This window comes from Gouania willdenowi, chromosome 13 (genome assembly GCF_900634775.1).
Source record: "Gouania willdenowi chromosome 13, fGouWil2.1, whole genome shotgun sequence".
Taxonomy (NCBI): domain Eukaryota; kingdom Metazoa; phylum Chordata; class Actinopteri; order Blenniiformes; family Gobiesocidae; genus Gouania; species Gouania willdenowi.
The window spans coordinates 43,903,118-43,920,441 of NC_041056.1; the positions used below are offsets into that span (position 1 = coordinate 43,903,118).

Below are 17,324 nucleotides of genomic sequence, written 5' to 3' on the forward strand. Positions count from 1 at the left end.
AAGGCCACTGTATCGCTTTGCTGCTCCTGGGGGCAGATTTCCTCTGCGCTTACAGACTGTTAGTGGATGTTACAAACTGCCGCCTAATCTTTTGCTGTGTAACCCTGCACACTGGGAGGGGTTGGGGCACTTTGTCTGTCAAACACGCTGGATACCGAGGACCTGTATCAACACTGAGTTCCCTGACATCATCACGCCCACGTTTTCATCAGCGGTAGCTAAGCATGGCATGGAGCACTACATCACCAAGGTGGGCCCCCTAGTCTACGCTCGAGTCCGGCGCCTCAACTCTGCCAAGCGCGCGATTGCCTGGCCAGAGTCTGCCACTATGGAGCACATCGGCATTGTGTGCTGCTCCAACAGCCCATGCACATGGTGACCAAGGCTGATGGCGGTTGGAGTAACTGTGGTGATTTCCATCGCTTGAACAACGCCACCACCCCCGACTGGTATCCAGTACCGCAGATACTGTACAAAATTTCTTTTTGAAGGAGGAGCTAGTACACGGTGCAACACCAGGTGCCTGTCCACCCGCAGGATGTCCCCATGACTGCAGTCATTACATTTTTTAATTCCTACGGATGCCTTTCGGCCTCAAGGGTGCAGTGCAGACCTTTCAGCGCCTCATGAACTCTGTGCTGCGGGACGTGCCGTTCCCGTTTGTTTACTTGGACAACATCCTCGTGGTCAGCGAGTCCGCTGACGACTGCCTGGTGCATCTCCGGCAGCTGTTCGGCCGACTCAGCGAGTAAGGTCTCATCATCAACCCGGGCATGTGCGAGTTTGACCGGTCGTCCATCACCTTCCTTGGCCACCATGTCACCCCGCAGGGGGCTGTTCCCCCGCCGCCAAGGTGGATGCCGTCACCAGTTTCCCACACCCATGCAGAGTGAAGTCCCTGCAGCAGGTCCTGGGAATGGTGAACCTCTACAACCGTTTCCTCCCCATGCGGTTCAACTCATGCGACCCTAGTACGACGCTTTGCGTGGGAAGAGTCCAGCGGACGTGTTGGATTGGTCCTCGATGATGGTTGATGCCTTTGATGCTGCCAAAACCGCGTTGGCCAATGCTGCCCTGCTGGTGCACCCATCTCCCACTGCCACAGTTGCTCTTACTACAGATGTCTCTGATTACGCTGTGGGGGCTATGTGTGAGCAGTGGGTGGGTGGAGCCAGGCAGCCGCTGGCCTTTTTCAGCCGGAAGCTCCGTGATGGCGAGAGGAGGTACAGCACCTTTGACAGGGAGCTCCTGGTTCTTTTTCTCGCCACCCGTCATTTCCGTTTTTTGTTGGAGGGCCAGCGGTTCACAGCCTTCGTCAACCACAAGCCACCGACGTTCGCCATGGCCAGAGCCACGGTCTGGTCGACAGTCGCGTCAACTGTCTGCCATTTCCGAGTGCACCACTGATGTTCAGCATGATGCCGGCAAGGACACCTTTGTTGCCGACTGCCTTTCCCGAGTGGTCACAGGGTCCGTCCACTTGGGTCTCGACTACGCAGCCATGGCTGAGAATCAATTTGTGAATGCAGAAGTGCAAGCGTACCGGATGGTCCCCACGCCGCTGCTCATGGACGATATAGTGTTCGATTTACAATATACAATAGACTTTATATTTGACTTTTCTGTCTTTTTTTGTTGTACATATATATATATATATATATATATATATACAGTGCCTTGTGAAAGTATTCGGCCCCCTTGAACTTTTTGACCTTTTGCCACATTTCAGGCTTCAAACATAAAGATATAAAACAGTAATTTTTTTGTGAAGAATCAACAACAAGTGGGACACAATCATGAAGTGAAATGAAATTTATTGGATATTTCAAACATTTTTAACAAATAAAAAACTGAAAAATTGGGTGTGTAAAATTATTCAGCTCCTTAAGTTAATACTTTGTAGCTCCACCTTTTGCTGTGATAACTGCTGTAAGTCACATGGTGTTTGTTTCTATCAGTTTTACACATTGAGAGACTGGAATATTTGCTCATTCCTTCTTATAAAACATCTGGAGCTCAGTGACGTTGGATGGACAGCGTTTGAACAGCAGTTTTCAGTTGTTTCCACAGATTCTGGATTGGATTCAGGTCTGGACTTTGACTTGGTCCTTCTAACACCTGGAGATGTTTATTTGTGAACCACTGTATCCATTGTAAATGTAGCTTCATGTTTTGGATCATTGTCCCAGTCTCAGGTCTTTTTCAGACTCCATCAGGTTTTCTTCCAGAATGGTCCTGTATTTGGCTCCACCCATCTTCCCATCAATTTTAACCATCTTCCCTGTCCCTGCTGAAGAAAAGCAGCCCAAACCATGATGCTGCCACCACCATGTTTGACAGTGGGGATGGTGTGTTCAGGGTGATGAGCTGTGTTGCGTTTACGCCAAACATAACGTTTTGCATTGTTGCCAAAAAGTTCTATTTTGGTTTCGTCCGACCAGAGCACCTTCTTCCACATGTTTGGTGTTTCTCCAGGTGGCTTGTGGCAAACTTTAAACGACACTTTTTATGGATATCTTTAAGAAATGGCTTTCTTCTTGCCACTCTTCCATAAAGGCCAGAGTTGTGCAGTATAGACTGATTGTTGTCCTGTGGACAGAGTCTCCACCTCAGCTGTACATTTCTACAGTTCATCCAGAGATCATGGGCCTCTTGGCAGCATCTCTGATCAGTTTCTCCTTGTATGAGCTGAAAGTTTAGAGGGTCTTTGTAGATTTGCAGTGGTCTGATACTCCTTCCATTTCAATATTATCCCTTGCACAGTGCTCCTTGGGATGTTTAAAGCTTGTGAAATCTTTTTATATCCAGATCCAGCTTTAAACTTCTCCACAACAGTATCTCAGACCTGCCTGGTGTGTTCCTTGGTCTTCATGATGCTCTCTGTGCTTTAAACTGACCTCAGACGATCACAGAGCAGGTGTATTTATACAGAGACTTGATTACACACAGGAGGATTCTATTTATCATCATTAGTCATTTAGGTCAACATTGGATCATTCAGAGGTCCTCACTGAACTTTTGGAGAGAGTTTGCTGCACTGAAAGTAAAGGGGATGAATAATTTTGCACGCCCAATTTTTCAGTTTTTTATTTGTTAAAAATGTTTGAAATATCCAATAAATTTAGTTTCACTTCATGATTGTGTCCCACTTGTTGTTGATTCTTCACAAAAAATTACAGTTTTATATCTTTATGTTTGAAGCCTGAAATGTGGCAAAAGGTCGAAAAGTTCAAGGGGGCCGAATACTATCGTAAGGCACTGTATATATATATATATATATATATATATATATATATTTATTACTTTTTAAATTATTATAATTATTGTTATAATTTTCTTTTATTTGTTTTGTTTTTGTTCTTTGTTTGTTTGTTTTTCTTTGTAGCATCCAGCGTAGACAGTAAAGTAGTGATTTTATTTCTTTACTGTGCAGATAAATAAACACTAAACAATAAACACTTTGAATCTAATAAAGTAAAGAAAAACCCAGCGTGGATCATCTCTAGATGATTTAAACCCATGTGTGAGGTTATATCAGTAAATCTTGGTTTAAAATGTGATTTTTTTTTTCTATTTGTAGAGTTTAATGTGTGTAGAGTAACGCTGTCTAAAGGATTCCAAAGCTTTTCCAAACCTGTCACAGAAATGTGGAAATGATTGAGATCCAAATATGAACGTTGATGAAACGCTGAGCTCGGGTATTTCTCTGTGGATACACAAAGCTAATGAATGTTTGGGATTAGTGGAATATTCCATGAAGTCATTCATTGGGAATGTGTGACATGTGTATTAGTCATGCACGCTGCTTTATTTTTCCTGGCACACAAACGTAACCAACTCCACTCTGGATGTTTTATGTGAGTTCACAGATGTAAACAGCTGCAAAATGTGCACTTTTAAAAGTTTACGAGACAAATAAAAAGATCAACTAAACACGTTGGATTAAGGCGTAGATTATCAACCTGATGTTTACTCTGTGATCAGAGAAAGGTCACAGATAGAGAAACCAAACAGTTGTTCAACATCTGCAGAACCACAAGCAACAGAAGCTCCTCCCACTTTAACCACAAACACACACTGGCTTTTATTGAGCTCAGCACTTCCTGTTCCTGTTCTGTGAATAGTGTAATAATAACACTAATATAATATAATATAATATAAATAATAATACTAACATAATATATCATAAATATTAACACTAATATAATATAATATAAATAATAATACTAAGATAATATAATATAAATATTAAAGGGGACATATTATGGTTTTAAATCCTTCCTTTTTACATATAAATCATACAGTTATGGTCTATATAAAGCAGAACTGCAATGCTTGGGTCTGAATTCCTCATTATTATAGCTCCACCCCTTTTCTGATGTGTTTCTGAGAGCAACTCGTTTTGGTGCTGTCTCTTTAAATGCAAATGAGACACTCCATACCCCGCCCCCTCTTCAGGTGACACTCGGTTCAACTCCACCCTGCTCGGCCATTTTTGTAGTTTGATAGAAGAGATACGGCTATGTAGCGGCAAATAAACTTTTTATTCAGAGGTTATTTACAAAATGTCAACAACGTTAGACTTGTCCATCCAGCCTTACATGTTCCAGCCAGAGTCTGACCCAGTGGAGCGAGATGAAAATGAAGATGATGAACCTGCAGAACCCTAACAAGTGAGCTAACACAAGCACCGAGCTAACGCTAGCGCCAAGCTAACGATAGCGCCAAGCTAACGTCACAAAATGCATTTTAATACAGTCTTTTCAAAGACAAAAATGTCAAAATGAAATGACTAATGAAAACTTTAGACTTAAATTAAATCACGTAGGCCATATCATCAAGGATCTAAAACGAGCACACAGCGCAAACATATGAAGACGGTGCTAATGCTAATGCTAACAAAACAATGACAGGGACGTCTTATCACTTTTTAGCGTTATTTACAGTTTACCGAAGTGCTCTGTTCATCGTCTCCAAAGATAGAAGGAATTGAACCCTCAATCAGACAAAGTCTTTCTGTAAATCCTTCTTTATACTGGTGGAGGTTGATGAAGCAGTCATCATTGAAGTGCTTCACACACACAAAAATGACCTTATCCACAGATGTGGTACATTTCTATAAAAAATAAAACTCAACCAGACACTTTGAAAAGGTTCTGATGCTGGGAGACGGTGTAATGAAGCGTGTGGGTTACTACATCCAACAACCCAACATTTTGACTTATCCTCTCGTAACTTCAGCATCCTGGAGCTTGGACTACAAAATAAAAGCCAGAAATAAAAATGGCGGATTGCTCTAAGTGTTGGACCTGGAGTTGATGAACTAATTTGGCAGTTCTGCTGCAAATACTGTGATGTTATTGTTCAAAAAACGTAATAGAGAATAGAAAAATTAAAACAGATTGAAAAATATGAGCAAAACAGAATATAAAGATATCAATGGAGCACCTGAAGAGACTAATTTGAATTATTCTGTACTTCTAAACACTATAAATATACAACAAAATGTATTTAAGGGCTAAAAAAGTGGATTTAACATAGGTCCACTTTAACACTAAGATAATATAATATAAATAATAATAACACTAAATTTACACAAATGGACTAAAACCTCTTATAACGAAACCAACTAGAATCAATAAACACAGCTCAACACTGATAGATAACATCTTCACAAACATACAAAATTCAGATCTAACCAATGGAATATTAATAAATGACATCTCTGACCATCTACCAATATTTAAAATAGTTAATACTAACGACAGCATCCACCTAGAAACACTAGAACCAAAAACATACAAAAGACTGGAAGAAGAAAAACAGCTAGAAAACTTTAAACAACAGATAAGAAAAGAAACGTAGAAGGAGGTTTACACAAAACAGGAGGTGAACAGAGCATATGACACATTCACTGACATAATAACTACAATATATGATAAATGCTGCCCTTTGAAACAAATAACAATCAACCGTAAGACAAACACAATAACCTGGATTGACAAAAAATTAGCAAACGCATGCAAAAAAAAAAATACATTATATAAAAAATATCTTAAAGATAAAACATTGAAAACAGAACTACGATACAAAAAATATAGAAACAAAGTCAACACTCTCCTAAGAGAAAAGAAAAGAGAATATTATGAAAAACAATTCAAAGAGAATAAAAACAAAAACCAAAAACTTTGTAAAATTATAAATTCCATAACTATGCGTAAAAGCAAAGAAGAAGCCACAGATCACTTTATAATAAACAACTTAAAGGAATACAATAAGAAAAAAATCGCAGAAGACTTAATAATTTCTTTATAAATATTGGAATAGAGACTGGGAGAGGAATCTATCAACATCCAACACTTAAATGGAACCATTTTGACAGTGAGAATATAGAGAATGATAACTATTTAACACTTGAAGAAGTAACGGAAGCAGAGGTGAAAGTAATCATTACAAACCGTAATTCAAAAAAATCCAGAGACGTTAATAATCTAACTATGAGTCTATTAAAAACTATAACAGCTGAAATAACACCACCGCTAACATATATCAGCAATCTCTCATTCATAAATGGTATTTTCCCAGACCAGATGAAAATCACAAAAATCAGACTGATCCACAAGAGTGGAGACAAACGAGATTTCACCAACTATCGACCTATTTCAATATTACCGCAATTATCGGAAATTCTAGAAAAACTGTTCATGAAAAGGCTGGACAAATTCATAGAAGAGAATAATCTATTACACAAAGGCCAATATGGGTTCAGAAAAGGACGTTCAACAGCAATGGCTATAACTGATACCACGGAAAATATAAGAGATGCATTAGAAAATAATTTATTTGTATTCGGCATTTTTTTGGACCTTAAAAAAGCATTTGACACAATAAACCATGATATTCTGGAAGAAAAACTTCAAAACTACGGCATTAGGCACAACGCCTTAAACTGGGTTAAAAGTTATATGAGAAATAGGAGACAATATTTTGACTTTGAACAAAACATACAATGTGGTGTACCACAGGGTTTGATTTTAGGGCCAAAACTGTTCATTCTATATATAACGACATTTTCAAAGTCTCAAATTGCCTTAAACTAACGCTGTTTGCAGACGACACAACCATCTTATGATCAGGTAAAGACATTAAAACTCTAATAGAAACGACGAATGAGGAACTATCAAATATCCAAACATGGCTCAATGTAAATAAACTAGCCCTAAACGTCAGCAAAACAAAATTCATCAGCTTTGGAAATAAAAAAATTACAGAAAATATTAGACTGAAACTAGACATGGATATAATAGAACAAGTAAAAGAATATAGAGCACTAGGAGTGTGGATAGATGAGAAACTGACCTGGAAAAAACACATACAAGTAGTTAAAAACAAAGTTGCTAAAAGCAGCTTCATCCTATGGAAATGACAACAAATACTACAAACCACATCACTGAAGACAATCTATTCTTCCCTTATTGGGTCACATTTAAATTACTGCTCAGAAATCTGGGGAAACACCTACAAAACGTATCTTAAACCTTTATTTAAACTACAAAAAAAAGCAATTAGGATTTTATATAAAGCACCACACAACACACACACAAATGAACTATTTGAAAAGGCCAAATACCTAAAACTGCAAGAAATAATACACTACAACACACAAATTCTCACATAACCAAAGAATGTTTGACCAGAGACGAGCTCTGATGTAAATTTTCTGTGTTCAAAATAGGGGACGGGACTCGGATTAGCAACCTGCTTCTCTCGTCTCCTCCTTCTGTGAATGCAACCATGTCGGAAATAAACTGAATAAAAATTAATATCATATAAATAATAATAACGCTAAATTAATATCATATAAATAATAACGCTAAATTAATATAATATAAATAATAATAACGCTAAATTAATATCATATAAATAATAATAACACTAAGATAATGTAATATATTATCTTAGTTTTAATATCATTTATAATATAAATAATATTAACACTATGATAATATAATATGAAAAATAATAACAATATGATAATACAATATAAATAACATTAACACCTAGATAATATAATGTAAAAAAATAATATGATAATATAATATAAATAACATTAACACTAAGATAATATAATATAAATAGTCATAACACTGTAGCCACACCCAGGGGTGGGGTCAAACATCATTGTAATCGCTTAATTGGTAATTAATAACAAAATATAATATAAAAGAAAAAATCTGTTGTTGTTGTAATAGTAATTGAATTGTAATTGAGTTCAGATTGAGTCAGAAACTGACTTTGTAATTGTAATTGTCATGGAAAATCTATTTTAGAAAAACTGTCATTTAAAATTTAATTAAACTAAAACCTGGTGAACATTGTTACAGTTCTATGTCTGACACATATGTAGTTAATAATTATTAAAATATGTTTAAGATCAACTTTTCCCACTGCCTGTCAGTTTTCTACAGGATGATTTTAACATTTTTCTTTTATATATATATAAATCTGTGTGTATACACTCACACCATAAATATTAATACCAATATATTCATTGATTATGAATCCTAACAAAGTAATCAATAGATGATAGATAATATGTATTTGTGTATTTACAGCTGATTATAGACATGGGTCAAACTGAGTCGTTAGCATTAGAGATGCTAACAGAAAGCTAACACTAGAGGAAGGTTATGTTTAATAAGGTTATTTATTAAAGGATCAGTAATTGTGATGAATTGTAATAGAACTTTACTAATTGAGAACATAATTGTAATTGACTTACAGAGGAAAAGAAATATCATTGTATTTGTACTTTTTTAATCTACTGAGAAAAAAAAGAATCGGTATTCATCGTTAACGGACTAAGCTTCCCGTTAATCATGGAAAAGACGATACAGGATCGATTTGACACGAGATCATTTTGATGACACCAATAAAGAAAAGTTAATCCCACGATTTTAGGATAAAATCACATTTATGAAAACTGGAAAATTTCACTCTAAAACAGGATTTTTAGTCTTTTAATTTTGAAAAATAGTGGGCATAATAACTGGTGAATGTGGTTAAATTGGCAAAAATAATCATGAAATATGGTGAAAGGAAGTTAAATGGTTTAAGTGCTGAAAATGTTTTGAAAGTGGAAAAAATTTGCAGAAAAGTCATTAAAATGTGATGTAAAAGTGTCAGAAATGGAAGAAATATAGCAAAAATACATTAAAAGGAACAAAAATATGGCAAAAAAGTTATGAAAATAGATTGAAATATGGTGAGTTTGGTGGATTTGTAGAAAAATGGTAAAAAATAAAGAAAAATGGGCTGAAATTATTACAAAAAAAAAAGTCTTACTTTTGCACCAATAAAGTGAAGCTGCCGACTCGACAGATATCTGCAAAATTTACCTCTAAAACATTATTTTAGTCACGTTTTTAAGATAATTCAAAAACCACAACTTTGAATAATAAACATGCAAAGCAACAACTCGTGTTTTCAACAGTTTTATTTACATTTGATACTTTAGCAAAATCTTTTTTTTTTTTTAAGAACTGGACTGTTAAGCCAAAAACACTGAACATGTCAGTGTTTGAATGTGATCCAGTTTAAACAGCAGTGTGCACGTTACGTTACGCTTGCAGGTTCTCCTACAGAAAGTGTGAAAGCTACAGTTTAAATGTTACCAAACACACAAACACATCAAGAAAACTCAACCTGTAGCAGATATCTAGATCTATAGATCTATAGATGTCTCAAAATTGAAGACTACAATGTCCCTGCATTGCTGCTAGAGAAAGCTTTAGAAGAATATCCAAAGATGCCATGAAAGAGCAAACAGTTTTACAAAAGTCACCAAAATAGATATATATATATATATATTTATGTGGTTATAAGGAGCTACCAGCTTTTATTCAGTCTGTTACAGTAAATAAACCATAAGAAAACATACACATCACGTGTACACTGAGAAAAAGGCATGTCCTGTTTAGAAGATATCCACAGAAATTGCACGTAAAAAAAGAGCGTACACATCAAAGGAGAGCATGCGCTTTGAAGAGGAAACACGTCGCCTAGTGACGGCGACACGAGCACAAACGTCTTCAGTTTGCAACAACAAAGACTTGGTTTCACATTTCAAGTACCTTCAGTCACGTTTCTCACACAGCTGTTGTAAACCAGTGGTTCTCAACCTTTTCAGGCCGCGACTCCCAAAATAAAGGTCCCAGAGAGCAGGGACCCTCCAAAATAAAGGTCCCAGAGAGCGGGGACCCTCCAAAAATAAAGGTCCCAGAGAGCGGGGACCCTCCAAAATAAAGGTCGCAGAGAGCGGGGACCCTCCAAAATAAAGGTCCCAGAGAGCGGGGACCCTCCAAAATAAAGGTCCCAGAGAGAGGGGACCCTCCAAAATAAAGGTCCCCAGAGAGCAGGGACCCCCACTGTAGCTGAAGGTGGTTGAACACAGACATGAACATTGAAGAACAGTCATGTGGAGACAGGACCATTTATAAGGGGGAATAAAGGAGAGATTTTTGGGGGTCCATCCATAAAGTCAGTAAAAACATCATGAAATCTGGTGAAAAGAGATTAAAAAAGTGACAATAATGGGGTCAACATATGTAACATTAGGTGTAAAAGTGGTAGAAATGGTTATAAGTGATGACATGTCTGAAAAGTGGAAACATGCTCAGAAAGTTATTAAAATGTGATGTAGAAGTGTCAGAAATAGGTGAAATGTAGCAAAATACATTAAAAGGAGAAAAAATATGGAAAGAAAAAGTGAATAAAATATGTTAAAATATGGTGAGTTTGGTGAAGTTGAAGAAAAAATAAGCAAAAAAAAGCTCAAACTGTTTAGAAAATGTTTAGTTTTCTTGAAGGCATCTGGCGATCCCCTCCCAGTGTCTAGTGACCCCAACTGGGGTCCTGACCCCAAGGTTGGGAACCCCTGGTTTAAACAAAGCTGCTCAGTGTGAGAACACACACAGACCCAACGGTTCCTTTGAATTGACCTTCAGTCACATTTTGATACAATAAATCATACATTCATATATTTTTTTCCACATATAGCGATACCTAGATATATTTTCACCATCTCTAAGTCAGAGTTAAAACTTAAAAACCACACTGGTCCATTTATTGCACAACATTAGTTCACAACAATATTTTGGGCACTTTTGCGTTCAAACAAACAGCAGCATTACAATATATATAAAAAGTCTTTAACGACGTACACACGTGAAACGCAACAAGCAGGACGTACAATGGAGAATAGAAAAGTCGTTTTAGAAACGTCAACGTTGTGCAACAGGAGCTAATAATAATAATAATAATAGGTCCGTTACTAAGGCGAGCCTCTGTGTGGTTAAGGGGCGAAAAAACAAACGGAAATCATTGATTATCTCCTCCTCATGTGCAAGTATTGATTGCCTCGACAAATCCTCCATCAGATAGAGATCGTTTGGTCCTACGGGGACAAAGAAACTCGTTCCCCTTGATACGAGGCCAATGGCACCGCTTCAACAAACTAAATACTACTGCTGCACATTATACATGAAGCCTCGTCACAGTCACATCAGCATCAATAACCAATCAATGCAAGCGATGAAAGTGAGTTCAAAAACCTACAGAAATAGGCCACACCCCTCCCTCCCTCTATAATAATGGTATTACTGTAAATCCTAGGATCTCTACAATATGAAACCAACTGGTAACAGTAAAATCTGGGATGCACTTTATGAAACTGACCTTTTTGTTGACTGACCCTAAGAAAACAAACATTTTTGAAAGTCAGTAAAACTAATGTAGTAGATTATCAAATAATAGAATATACAATGTTTAATTAAATGAAAGCTTACATTATTTTCACTCGATGCTTGATGGCAATTTTAAGGAAAACTCAGGAACCACCAAGAAAAACTTTCTCCTTTTTAAATAAAATGTATTCTCTGTGATATCTTCACTCAAACCAGTATAAACTGAGCATAGCGTTAGTTCAACCAGTCACACCGTCAATCAACCAACCGCCCATACTGGCCCCCTATTGGCCAACGCATACACGATGCACTACTTAAACCGTGACCACAGCCTCATACCTCCTCAGCAGACATCTCACAACCACCTCCTCCAGGTCAGTATATATCCAACCATTAACATCTGCTCCAGGGGTTTCTGCTGACCGCTTCTCCTTGCTTTAGCTGTTAGCTAGAGCTCAGGGAAGGTCAGTGAGGAGTGTGTTCCCAGCCTCCGACATAATCACGCGGAAAGGACAAGGAGGTCCTGGAACAGACCCATACCGCCAATACATTATTATTGTAAATAATGTATTTTGACTAAAGTCGTCCTGACTGAACTCTTCACATATTACATATTGGCAAATATATCACTATGTTCTTGATATGGTATTGAATAACCTATATTTTAGTGGATCATGTGAAATTATGTCAAACATTGTGTTCTATGACTTGATATCTACGACATTAATTTTATGAACTTCACAATCGAAAATTTCATGTTTTCAGGGTAGGTCAACAAAAGGTCCGTTTCATAAAGTGCATCCCAAGATTTATACTGTTACCAGTTGGTTTCATATTCTAGAGATCCAAAGATTTACAGTAATTCCATTATTATTGAGTTGTGTGTGGGGGGCATACATAAAAATGTCTTCCATTTCAGGGGGAAAATTTCAATTTCCAAGTAATGATGCAGTAACAGTACGTAGTTTAAACAAACCTCATGTTGGTTATTTTAAGTCTCATCACTAACGTGTTTTTACTGGTGGTTCTCCTGCTACAATAGCAACAGTGGAGATACACAACAAAAGGAACACATCAGGAGCTACACAACAACCTGTCACTGGTTCACACACTTTAGTCACAAAACACATCTTTCAGGAGGGGCGGAGCTTCACGGAGTAAACCAGGAAAGAATTGTTACAGAAAGGACAGTGGAGCAGTACCAAAGTCCAAACTCTAAAAGTGTGTTAGCATTTAACGCGACTTCAGCGACTATAGTCATTTAAATCGGCCGTGATGAGTCGCTTGAACATAGTCGCACTTTTTGCTGCTTCACCACCCCAGTGACGTGACGACCACGGAAGTGCCGTAGGGAGAAACTCGTCACTGATTGGATGTTGTCACACGTCGTACACGTCGCATCACTTGAAACAACTTCAATGTGATTTCAGTGACTGTGATGACGAGATTTCATTCTAAATCAATGTAAATAACATCAAGCGAACGCGACTCACGCGATCTGAGTCGCTGAAAGTCGCTTAAAATGAACTTTTCCAACGAGGTTCTACTTCTCCAGTCGTGATGTCACTGGGGTAAATGAAGCGTGACTATGTTTAAGTGACTCATTAAGGGTGATTTGAATAAGTACAGTCACTGAAGTGGTGTTGGGTGTAAACGCACCATAATAAATATAAAATACATACAATTTACAGAGAATCTTAAACAAATAGAAACATTACTTTCTGCTCTCACATCAAATCTTTTACCCCAAATATGACGTTTTAAATTCAGCACTTAATATTTGTTTATTTAGTCAGATTTCAAAATAAGAGATCCACTAGTGACGCTTTTAAAACAGACATGGGCAACTGGTGGTCCAGGGGCTACAAGCGGCAATTGATCTAATTATGTGTGGCAACCAATGTAAATGCAAAAAGACAAACAAAATGACCACAAAAAACATATAAAACAGCAAAAATACACGACTCCACACACAGAATGGCAATTAAAATGCAGAAAATACATAAAATTATGACAAAAAATGCACAAAATGACTACAAAAAAATAATGCAAGACAGAAAACAAAAAGAATGAAATGACAAACACCAAACCCATATCTTTGTTGTTTCATCCGTTAATGCTGATTGGTTGGTATCAGATCAGAAACAATCACATAATTATGGGGTAAAAGTTTGATAGAACAGTGACCCTGAAAGAAAAATAAAAGAAAATACTGAAAAATATCTTTTATCTCCCAAAAAGAAAATGTGCTGGGTTGATATTCACCAAGAAAGCGCACAACACACACACACACCAACACACACACACACACACACACACACACACACACACACACACACACACACACACACAACACACACACACACCACACACCAACACACACACACACACACACACACAACACAACACACAACACACACACACACACACACACGTAGTTGCACCACAGGACAAGCTATTGCAGTATAGAATACATAGACATTGAACAGTTTGAATATAGCGACGGCAATGAAGGATAAACCTTGGAGTCTTTGTTGATACAAACGTGCATTAATTCGCACAACAAACAAACAAACAAACAAACAAACAAACAAATAACAACACCACCGTGGTTTGATCTGAAGATTTGATTTGTCAGTCGTTCCAAAGTCAGAGGTTTTTCCTGTGCCGTTGCTGCTCGTTGGCGTGGGAAATTCTCAGGCACTTTCAAAAGTGGAGCAAGGCCTTGGATTGTGTGGAACAGTTAGCTCCTCCCATCAACAGTTAGCTTCCTCCCATAAACAATTAGCTCCTCCCACAGGACATGAGGCCAAATCAGAACCATGCTGATGGGAGCATCCTTCTGGGCCTCTGCGTACTCCTCCAGGAAGCTGCCGCTGCCGCTCAAGGTCCATCTTAGCGTCCTGGGTGGTGGCCACGCCCCTCTCCCCGTCCGTCCTGGGGGAGGGCGGAGCGTCAAGGGGTGAAAGGAAGCCTTCAACAGTTCTGTGTGGAGGAGGAGAACCTGGAGATGACGGGCGTGTGCACGGAGGCGGAGGTGATGGAGCTGAGACTCCTCCCTCTCGTACTGGGCCCCCAGCACCTCCTCTTCCTCCTGAACTGGCTGCAGGTAGTCGGGCACGAGGAAATCCACTGCAACAACCACAGGAGGGGGTCCACACACCTACTCACATATGATGCTTCAACATCACTTTACAATTACAGCCTCTTTATTAATGCTTAATAATGTATTAACTAACATTAATAAACAGTTGAATAATACGTTATTAATCATTAACATATCAGTTAATGCATTAATAAGCAGTTCATTCATCTTTACTGCAGAGTTAATTAAAACATTATTAATAAAAGAAGAGCCAGATGAGGTGGCTCGGGCACCTAATTAGGATGCCCCCTGAACGCCTCCCTAGTGAGGCGTTCAGGGCACGTCCCTCCGGAAGGAGGCCCGGGGAAGACCCAGGACACGCTGGAGAGACTATGTCTCTCGGCTGGCCTGGGAACATCTCGGGGTCCCCCCGGAAGAGCTGGAGGAAGTGGCCGGGGAGAGGGAAGTCTGGGCCTCCCTACTGAGGATGCTGCCCCCGCGACCCGGAAACGGCTAAGCGGGAGAAGATGGATGGATGGATGGATAATAAAAGTTACATAATGTAATTACTTATTCTTATGTATGCATACTTAGGATGCATTAATTAACTTAAAAACATGTCTAGTAATAACTTACTTATGGTGTTTAATAGTGTCAATGCACTATTGTGATCGCTGTATTTTATTATTATGTCATTATTCTTCTGTACAAAGTATTTCCATGTTTAACTTTTTGAGTTATTGCTCGTGCAACTTTTTGCTCCCATCCACTTTCATTAGAACTTTAAACCCCTTCATTCCCAGCCAGTCAAACTATTCAACCTTTAACATGTTCTACTACCTTCAACCCATTACTACTCATTTCTTATTGCTAATATTCAGCTAATGCTATGTTAATGCTAGGCTAATGCTAAAGCTAGGATAATGGTAACATTAGCCTAATGCTAACACCAGGCTACTGGTAATGCTAGGTTAATGCTAACACTAGGCTAATGCTAATACTAGGCTAATGCTAATGCTAAGCTAATGCAGTGTGATGCGGGCGAGCACCTGCCTCCTCACTTGCATTTAGGTCAGTAAGGTGTTACAAAACATTAGCAACGCAACAAACAAAAAAAACCAAAAAGCAACTACTGATTGTTAGCTATGGTTAGGTAATGCTTATGAATCGCTCTTATTAATTTAGTAGGGTTTATGTCAGGTTGCTAATGTTACGTAACACCTTATCAACTACCTACAAATAAAAGCAAGAAAAGTCTGTGTGCGTGTGTTTGTGGAGTGAATATCTCCCTGGTGCAGAGTCTGTTTGACCTGAAACTTTGTCAACGGCTTCCAAATACCACAAGTATGTGCATCCATTATTTTAGAGTCATTTGTGTTGCAAAACGTTCATTTTTATTGTAAGATTACAGCTCCCTCTTGATATTGGTATTTTTGTTTTGTTTTGTGCACCAACTACAAAGACAAATTCCTTGTACTGTCCTTAAAACTGTACATGGCCATTAAAACATTTCTGATTCTGATTCTGATTGAGCGTGGACTTCACTTCCTCCTCCGTCTCCATCTCTGTACCAGACTCCACTTCCTCCTGTAACACATTTATCATGTCTCATAGAAATAAACCAGATAAATCACACACACTATTTTATTTTACACCCATAAATAAACCCTTTATAACACTACAGAGTACAGTATGTACACCTCTATGTACATACAACCTTATAACACATACTCATTTGGTCATAATTGACAACTATACTTAAGCTCCTCCCACTATATGAATACATACTTCTGACGGGCACTGGACTAGTTATGATAAAAATCAGATTACTAGAGACGTTTTTAACTAATGCATATTAAGTATAAGGAAACGTAATTACATTATGTAACTTTTATTATTGCTTAATAATGTTTTAATCAACTATGTGCAGTAAACATCAATTACCTGCTTAAGAATGCATTAACTGATGTGTTAATTAATGTCAGGTAATACATTCAAAATGATTAATAATGTATTAATAAACTGTTAATGACTTTTATTGTCACGTGTTAGCAATGCTTCAAAATCAGTTTACACAAAAACAGCTCTGATTATCTTACAACTACACACTAACACACACAAACACACCTAACACTAACCACACATCCTCCTGTAGGCCAGTGGATGCAGCGTTCACTAAAGCACATCTCACCATGTGTCATTCAGGGTTGGGGTCAATTACATTTTTAAATTACATTTCCAATTATCCATGTCCAACTGAAATAATTTTATTTGCATTTGTAATTGGAAAAAATGCCATTGTATTTGTAATTGAGTTTTAACTTTTTTTATTATATGTTATTACAGTTGTAAAGGAATTAAAACTTTTCTCACACATGCAGCAATCAATAATTAATCATTGAAATATAACCAGTTTATCTCAACTTATAATGATTGATTTTTTCCATGCAACAAAGCTCATCAGGATGTGTAAAAACATTGGTGCAGACGTGGGC

General features: G+C 37.9%; 1 pseudogene; it reads left to right on the forward strand.

The window, feature by feature from the left end:
* The first annotated feature begins 1,026 nt into the window (after positions 1–1,026).
* Positions 1,027–17,324, forward strand: part of LOC114474004 (A disintegrin and metalloproteinase with thrombospondin motifs 8-like) — a 34,571-nt pseudogene continuing 18,273 nt past the window's right edge.